The sequence below is a fragment of the Salvelinus sp. IW2-2015 genome, linkage group LG31, assembly GCF_002910315.2.
Source record: "Salvelinus sp. IW2-2015 linkage group LG31, ASM291031v2, whole genome shotgun sequence".
NCBI classification, from domain to species: domain Eukaryota; kingdom Metazoa; phylum Chordata; class Actinopteri; order Salmoniformes; family Salmonidae; genus Salvelinus; species Salvelinus sp. IW2-2015.
Window position 1 is genome coordinate 19082655 of NC_036870.1, and position 7647 is coordinate 19090301.

At 47.3% G+C, this 7647-nt stretch overlaps 1 pseudogene; it reads right to left on the reverse strand.

Moving 5' to 3' along the window:
• LOC111956134 (lysophosphatidylcholine acyltransferase 1-like) overlaps nucleotides 1–7647 on the reverse strand; it is a 47933-nt pseudogene that overhangs the window by 16288 nt on the left and 23998 nt on the right.

Consider the following 7647-nt stretch of genomic DNA (forward strand, 5'->3'; position numbering starts at 1 on the left):
AAAAAGAGAAGAGATCACTGCACAATTGGGGACGAAGATCATACTTTTTGGAGAAATGTCCTCTGGTCTGATGAAACAGAAATATACTGTTTGACCATAATGACCATCGTTATGTTTTGAGGAAACGGGGAGGCTTGCAAACCGAAGAACACCATCCCAACCATGAAGCACGGGGGTGGCAGCATCATGTTGTGCGGGTGCTTTGCTGCAGGAGGGACTGGTGCACTTCAAGAATAGATGGCATCATGAGGGAGGAAAATGATGTGGATATATTGCAGCAACATCTCAAGACATCAGTCAGGAAGTTAAAGCTTGGTCGCAAATGGGTCTTCCAAATGGACAATGACCACAAGCATACTTCCAACGTTGTGGCAAAATGGCTTAAGGAAACAAAAAGTCAAGGTATTGGAGTGGCCATCGCAAAGCCTGACCTAAATCCTATAGAAAATTTGTGGGCAGAACTGAAAAAGCGTGTGCGAGCAAGGAGGCCTACAACCTGACTCGTTACTCTAGCCTGTCAGGAGGAATGGGCCAAAATTCACCCAACTTATTGTGGGAAGCTTGTGGAAGGCTACCCGAACGTTTGACCGCAAGTTAAACAACTTAAAGGCAATGCTACCAAATACACTCAAATAGTATGTAAATTCTGACCCACTGGGAATGTGATGAAAGATAAAAGCTGAAATAAATAATTCTCTCTACTATTCTCTGACATATTACAATCTTAAAATAAAAGTGGTGATCCTAACTGACCTAAGACAGGGAATTTTTACTAGGATTAAATGTCAGGAATTGTGAAAAACTGAGTTGAATCTATTTGGCTAAGGTGCATGTAAACTTCCGACTTCAATTTGTTATAATAAATGAGAGTGAGAGACAGAGATATCAAGGAGACATATGAAGGTCTGTGTGAGAATGACTTGTTAGGAGAACCATTTTAGTACAGCGGAGAGGAAGAGATGAGAGGGAAGAAGAGGCCAGTGAGAGGACTAAAGAAGAGGAGCGCATTGGCCAAGAGACACCAACAACTAAGAGGGACAAAACTACACAGACAATTCAACATACCGCCTCAACAGATCCATAGATGACGCAATCGCTATTCACTCCACACTGTCCTTTCCCACTGGACAAAAGGAACACTTACGTGAGATTACTGTTCATTGACTGCAGCTACGCGTTCAACACCATAGTGCCCTCTAAGTGCATCACTAAGCTAAGGACCCTGGGAATAAACACCTCCCTCTGCAATTGGATACTGGAGCGTTGACGATCCACCCTCAGGTGGTGAGAGTAGGCAACAACACATCTTCAACGCAGGGGTGCGTGCTTAGCCCCCTCCTGTACTTCCTGTTCACTCACCGAGTCGTGTGCCGCTACGTAGTCAACACCCTCATTAAGTTCGCTGACGACACAACGGTGGTAGGCCTGATCACCGGCGACGAGACAGCCTACAGGGAGGAAGTCAGAGACCTGACAACGATGAGACAGCCTACAGGGAGGAAGTCAGAGACCTGGCAGTGTGGTGCCAGGACAACTACCTCTCCCTCAACGTCAGCAAGACAAAGGAGCTGATCGTGGACTACAGGAAACGGAGGGCCAATCACGCCCCCATTCACGTCGACAGGCTGTAGTGGAGATGGTTGAGACCTTCAAGTTCCTTGGTGTCCACATCACTAACCCAGTCGTGAAGAGGGCACGACAACGCCTCTTCCCCGTCAGGAGACTGAAAAGATTTGGCATGGGCCAAAAGTTCTACAACTGCACCATTGAAAGCATCTTGACTGGCTGCATCACAGCCTTGTATGGCAACTGCTTGGCCTCTGACCGCAAGCCACTAGTGCATACAACCCAGGACACCACTGGGGCCGAGCTCCCTGCCATCCAGGACCTCTACACCAGGCGGTGTCAGAGGAAGGCCCTAAAAATTGTCAAGGACTCCAGCCACCCAAGTCACAGTCTGTTCTCTGCTACCGCACAGCAAACGGTACCAGAGCGACAAATCTGGGACTAAATGGCTTCTGAACAGCTTCTACCCCAAAGCCATAAGACTGATGAAGTGTTATTTAAAATGACTTTCTGCTTCTCACCCCATACCCAATGTACATAGTACTTCAATCAAATCCCCCAACTATCTGATACACCAGTCCACTGACTTGGACCGGTACTCCTTGTATATAGCTTCGTTATTGTTATTTCATTGTGTTTTTATTTTATCCATTTGCAAATGTTCTTACTTTTTAACTGCATTATTGGGGAAAGAGCTCGTAAGTAAGTATTTAACGGTGTAGTATACACTTGATGTATTCACCGCATGTGACAAATACAATTTGATTTGAAAGATGGGAACAGGGTTGGATAAACAGGGATTTAAAGCTGGGATTTGGGGAAATGTGGTCAATTACATTCTTGATATTTAAATATATCTAACTATTCACGTTTTTCATAAGCCAAAATATAAGAATGTTATTCCATTGTTTACAAACAACAAGAATTTAATCAAACAATGCCAACTTCAAAATATACTTTTGTATTGTCTTGCATCTGGAGCACTGTCTATGAACTTGAGAGTGGTCACATTTCCCTAGCCCTATCCCTCAGCTGTATAGCATAACAAATGGTGGGGACACCATTGTGTGCTTTTTAAATCCCAGACTGTAGTTTTAACCGGACAGGGTGAGACCGAGTTAGACAAGCATGGCTTATGGGGACAGGACGTTGACACTGGGGTGGAACAGAAGGGATTACTCTGTGGGGACAGTCACAATGAAGAGGGGTCACTACAGTGGGAACGCACACACACACAGAACAGACACACAACCACACTTTCCAGAGACAAAGAGAGAGAGAGAGACACACACAACCACACTTTCCAGAGACAAAGAGAGAGAGAGACACACACAACCACACTTTCCAGAGACAAAGAGAGAGAGACACACACACAACCACACTTTCCAGAGACAAAGAGAGAGAGAGAGAGACACACAACCACACTTCCCAGAGACAAAGAGAGAGCGAGACAGACAGAGAGCGAGACAGACAGAGAGCGAGACAGACAGAGAGCGAGACAGACAGAGAGCGAGACAGACAGAGAGCGAGACAGAGAGCGACGACAGAGAGAGAGAACAGAGAGAGAGACAGAGAGAGAAGAGGAGAGAGACACGAGAGAAGAGCAGAGAGAGAGAGAGACAGGGAGAGAGAGACAGAGAGAGAGACAGAGAGGAGACAGAGAGAGAGGCAGAGAGAGAGGCGAGAGAGAGAGCGAGAGAGAGAGCGAGAGAGGCAGAGAGAGAAGCGAGAGAGAGAGCGAGAGAGAGAGAGCGAGAGAGAGGCGAGAGAGAGAGCGAGAGAGAGAGCGAGAGAGAGACGAGGAGAGAGAGCGAGAGAGAGCGAGAGAGAGCGAGAGGAGCGAGAGAGAGCGAGAGAGAGCGAGAGAGAGCGAGAGAGACGAGAGGAGCGACGAGAGACAGAGAGAGCGACAGAGACGAGAGAGCGACAGAGACAGAGAGAGCGACAGAGACAGAGAGAGCGACAGAGACAGAGAGCGACAGAGAAGCGAGAGCGACAGAGAGAGCGAGAGCGAGAGAGAGCGAGAGCGACAGAGACAGAGACAGAGAGAGCGAGAGCGACAGAGACAGAGAGAGCGAGAGCGACAGAGACAGAGGAGCGACAGAACAGAGAGAGCGACAGAGAGCAGAGAGAGCGCAGAGACAGAGAGAGCGACAGAGACAGAGAGGGACAGAGACAGAGAGAGCGACAGAGACAGAGAGAGCGACAGAGACAGAGAGAGCGACAGAGACGCGAGAGCGAGCAGAGACAGAGGAGAGCGACAGAGACAGAGAGAGCGATCAGAGACAGAGAGAGCGACAGAGACAGAGAGAGCGAGACAGAGAGAGCGAGACAGAGAGAGAGAAGAGAGAGAGACAGAGAGAGAGACAGAGAGAGAGACAAAGAGAGAGAGACAGAGAGAGAGACAGAGAGAGCGAGTGCTTTGGCAATGTTAACACATGTTTTCCCATGCCAATAAAGCCCTTGAATTGAATTGAATTGAGAGACAGAGAGAGAGACAGAGAGGCAGAGACAGAGAGAGCGACAGAGACAGAGAGAGCGAGACAGAGAGAGCGAGACAGAGAGAGCGAGACAGAGAGAGCGAGACAGAGAGAGCGAGACAGAGAGAGACGAGACGAGAGAGCGAGCAGAGGAGAGAGACAGAGGGAGAGACAGAGAGAACGAGTGCTTTGGCAAATGTTAACACATGTTTCCCATGCCAATAAGCCCCTTGAATTGAATTGAATTGAGAGACACAGAGAGAGAGACAGAGAGAGAGAGAGGAGACGAGGCGAGCGAGAGAGCGAGGGTTTGAGAGCTTGGTCAGCAGATGAAGAGAACACACGGCTTGAAATGTGATGAGGCAGGATCTGTTGGTACACGTCCCTCTGGAAATATCATTATCTCACACACACACAGTAACATTTCATTTGATAATAGAAGATTGGAGGAGGATTGGTCTTTACGTTAACACAAGCAGGCAGTGTGTGTGTTACCTGAGGCCACTCCCCTCCAGCGTGGGCTTGCGTTTGATCTCCTCAACTGTGCTCCTACGAGAATCCTGGTCGACCGCGAACACAACACTGGTCTTATGAACTTTATCAGAGCTGGTGGGGCAGGGAGAAGAGAGACAAAAGAGGCAGGGAGAAAGAGAGACAAAGAGGCAGGGAGAAAGAGAGACACAGGGGCAGGGGGGAGAGACAGAAGGGGCAGGGAGAAAGAGAGACAAAGGGGCAGGGAGAAAGAGAGACAAAAGAGGCGGGAGAACGAGAGGACAAAAGAGCAGGGAGAAGAGAGACACAAGGGGCAGGGGGGAAGAGACAGAAGGGGCAGCGGAAAAGAGAGACAAAAGGGGCAGGGAGAAAGAGAGACAAAAGCGCAGGGAGAAAGCAGACAACAAGGGGCAGGGGGAGAGACACGAAGGGACGGGGGAGAGACAGAGAGGGGCAGGGAGAAAGAGAGACACAAAGGGAGGGGGGAGAGACAGAGGGGCAGGGAGAAAGAGAGACAAAAGGGGCAGGGAGAAAGAGAGACAAAGGGGCAGGGGAAAAGAGAGACAAAAGGGGCAGGGGGAGAGACAAGGGAGAAACAGAAGGGGCAGGGGGGAGAGACAGAAGGGGCAGGGGGGAGAGGACAGAAGGGGGAGGAAGAGAAGAGTAGGGAGAGAAGGGGGATGTGGGGGAGGGGGAAAGAAGGGGAGTAAGTGAGAGACGGATAAGAGAGGGAGGGAAATAGAGAGATGACAGAGAGATTTATAGAGTGATTAGCACAGCATTATGACTAATAATAAGAATGTTATGAGATAACCAGAATATGCTAATCTTCACCCTGGTCTCACACTCTTACCCATTCCCCCCCCCTTTCATGGGGTTCATGTATTGTCTGACGCGCGAGCAATCGTGCCAATTCTGTTCTTGGAGTCGGAGTCAAGTAACAAGTAGCAGTAAGTATTCAATTCATTATCCAGTCCATAAGTAATCGGTTCTCATACGGGTGGTTAAATTTAGATGGACGTACAGAAGAATGTTAATGTCGACTTGACCTCTTATACTTCTCACCAGAGAGAGATGAAATGGAAGGCTACAGTAAAACACACGCCTTCCCCTAGACGTGAGTCGACTCCAAAAAGCCCGTGACAACAATGAGGTAACGAGACTTGGCATGTCGAATACTGTTCTTTCTCATTGTGAGTACGAGGATTGGAAGTGTGGAATCTAGTGTCTGAAGGGATAGACGAGTGATGTTAATTTGGTAATGATGTATTGAGCCTTCTCATTTTCTGACGTGTCTTACTTAACCTTGGCAACGTGCCCCACGTATCAGGGCATCAGTTTCTTCTTATCGTGTCTGGCAATCAGGCCGGTGAGAATTCTGAGACACAGGCCGACCTCCAGATACATGTCGTCGTGATGGGATAAGGGTAGTCGAGATACAGGTGAATCGGTGAGGTAGTGAGCAGACTGAACGCAGTGGACAGGGAGGGGGTAGAGAGGGTGGTGAATGGGACCAGAGAGCTGCGAGGGGTCGGTGCTTACCGGGTTCCAATCTTTTCATCCGTTAACTCTCATAACATTCTTATTATTCCATGGAAATCAGTCATAATGTCTGTCGCCATATCACTGATAACTAACATGGATCATCGTCTCGTCATGATCTCTAATTTTAACCCGTCCCTCTCTTATCCGTCCTCTCACAAGGCTGCTACCCCTTTCTTCCCGCTTACCCCACACATCCCTTCTCGATCCTGTATAGACTCGCTTGTCTACTCGCTCACGCACCGTTTGTACTCACGCACGCAACGCACGCAGCATAGACAGAGACTACGAGAGAGAGAGCATGGAGAGCACAGGGTGAGGTGTGTGTCTGTTTAATTGCTATTTACACAGGTAAGTCAATTAAAGATTTGCTCTGGAACTTTGGCAACTTCTATGTATTTGTTGTGAACCCCCTACTTTGGGCTGGATGCATCAATGAGCTTCAGCCCCTCCTCACACTTTTTGAAGTGACAACACAGCAGAGGGTGAACACACAGAGAGGTGAACACACAGCAGAGAGAGCAATGATGTGGTTCACATATCTGTACATGTGACGTAGTACTTCATTTTCAGGGACCACTTTTGGCTAGTGAGCGTTACTTTCAGAACTACTGGCTAAAAGTACACACATTTACAGGGGAATCTCTTTAAGATGAAATCGGCCTGTCGCGTGTGTGTTTGCCCTGACACAATGAGACAATATATCCCGGCCAATTTATCTTTCACCACAGCTTCCAACGAAGAGCGGTGGTGATCGTCATTATCAGGTGTTATCATCTCATGTATCATATATCTTAACTAATATAATTTTTAATTTTTAATCTACCTAACTATATATATCATGATACTCTTACCTATATATCTTATATTATATTATCATACTATTATTTACTATATATTTTACTACTTCATACATGCTACTCGTATCTTCACTCACTTGTTGTCATCTTTCCTATGCCGTTCGTGTCCCATCGCTCACCCTATATATTTAACGTGTATGCATTACTATTACGATTACTCATCCTTTACACTTGTGCTGTATAAAAGTAGTTGTTGCTGGATTACAAACTTACTTGTAGATATTACTGGCAGGGTCGAACTCAGAAGCCACTAAGCATGTTGACCTACCTCGCTATTAGATCATCTGCATTTTCTGACCAATAAAATGTGATTTGATTTGGATTTGATCTATAATTCTCTCTCTCTCCTTCCACATTGTAGTCTTCACACATCTCCTCACCAGGTTCTCGGGTCTCCACGGCCAGTTCAGATCGTACCCAAGAGCGAGGCCACGAAGGCAATATGGGCCAGGGCAGCAACATGAGAACACTGCAAAAAAGAGCCGTTACTCTTGGACAATCAGTTCAACAGTCATCACACGATCTTGAGAAGGGGGGGATGTCGGAGAGGAGAGAGTAACAAATCAAAATGGTGATGCATTTCATTCATTCAAACACAGAGGGAGATTGGGTGACAGAGGTAAAATTTCATTTCAGCAGTACGTGGAAAGAATCTCTTTGCTGTGAAGTTAAGATTGACAAATAAGGTTGCAAGATCTTGTCTCTTA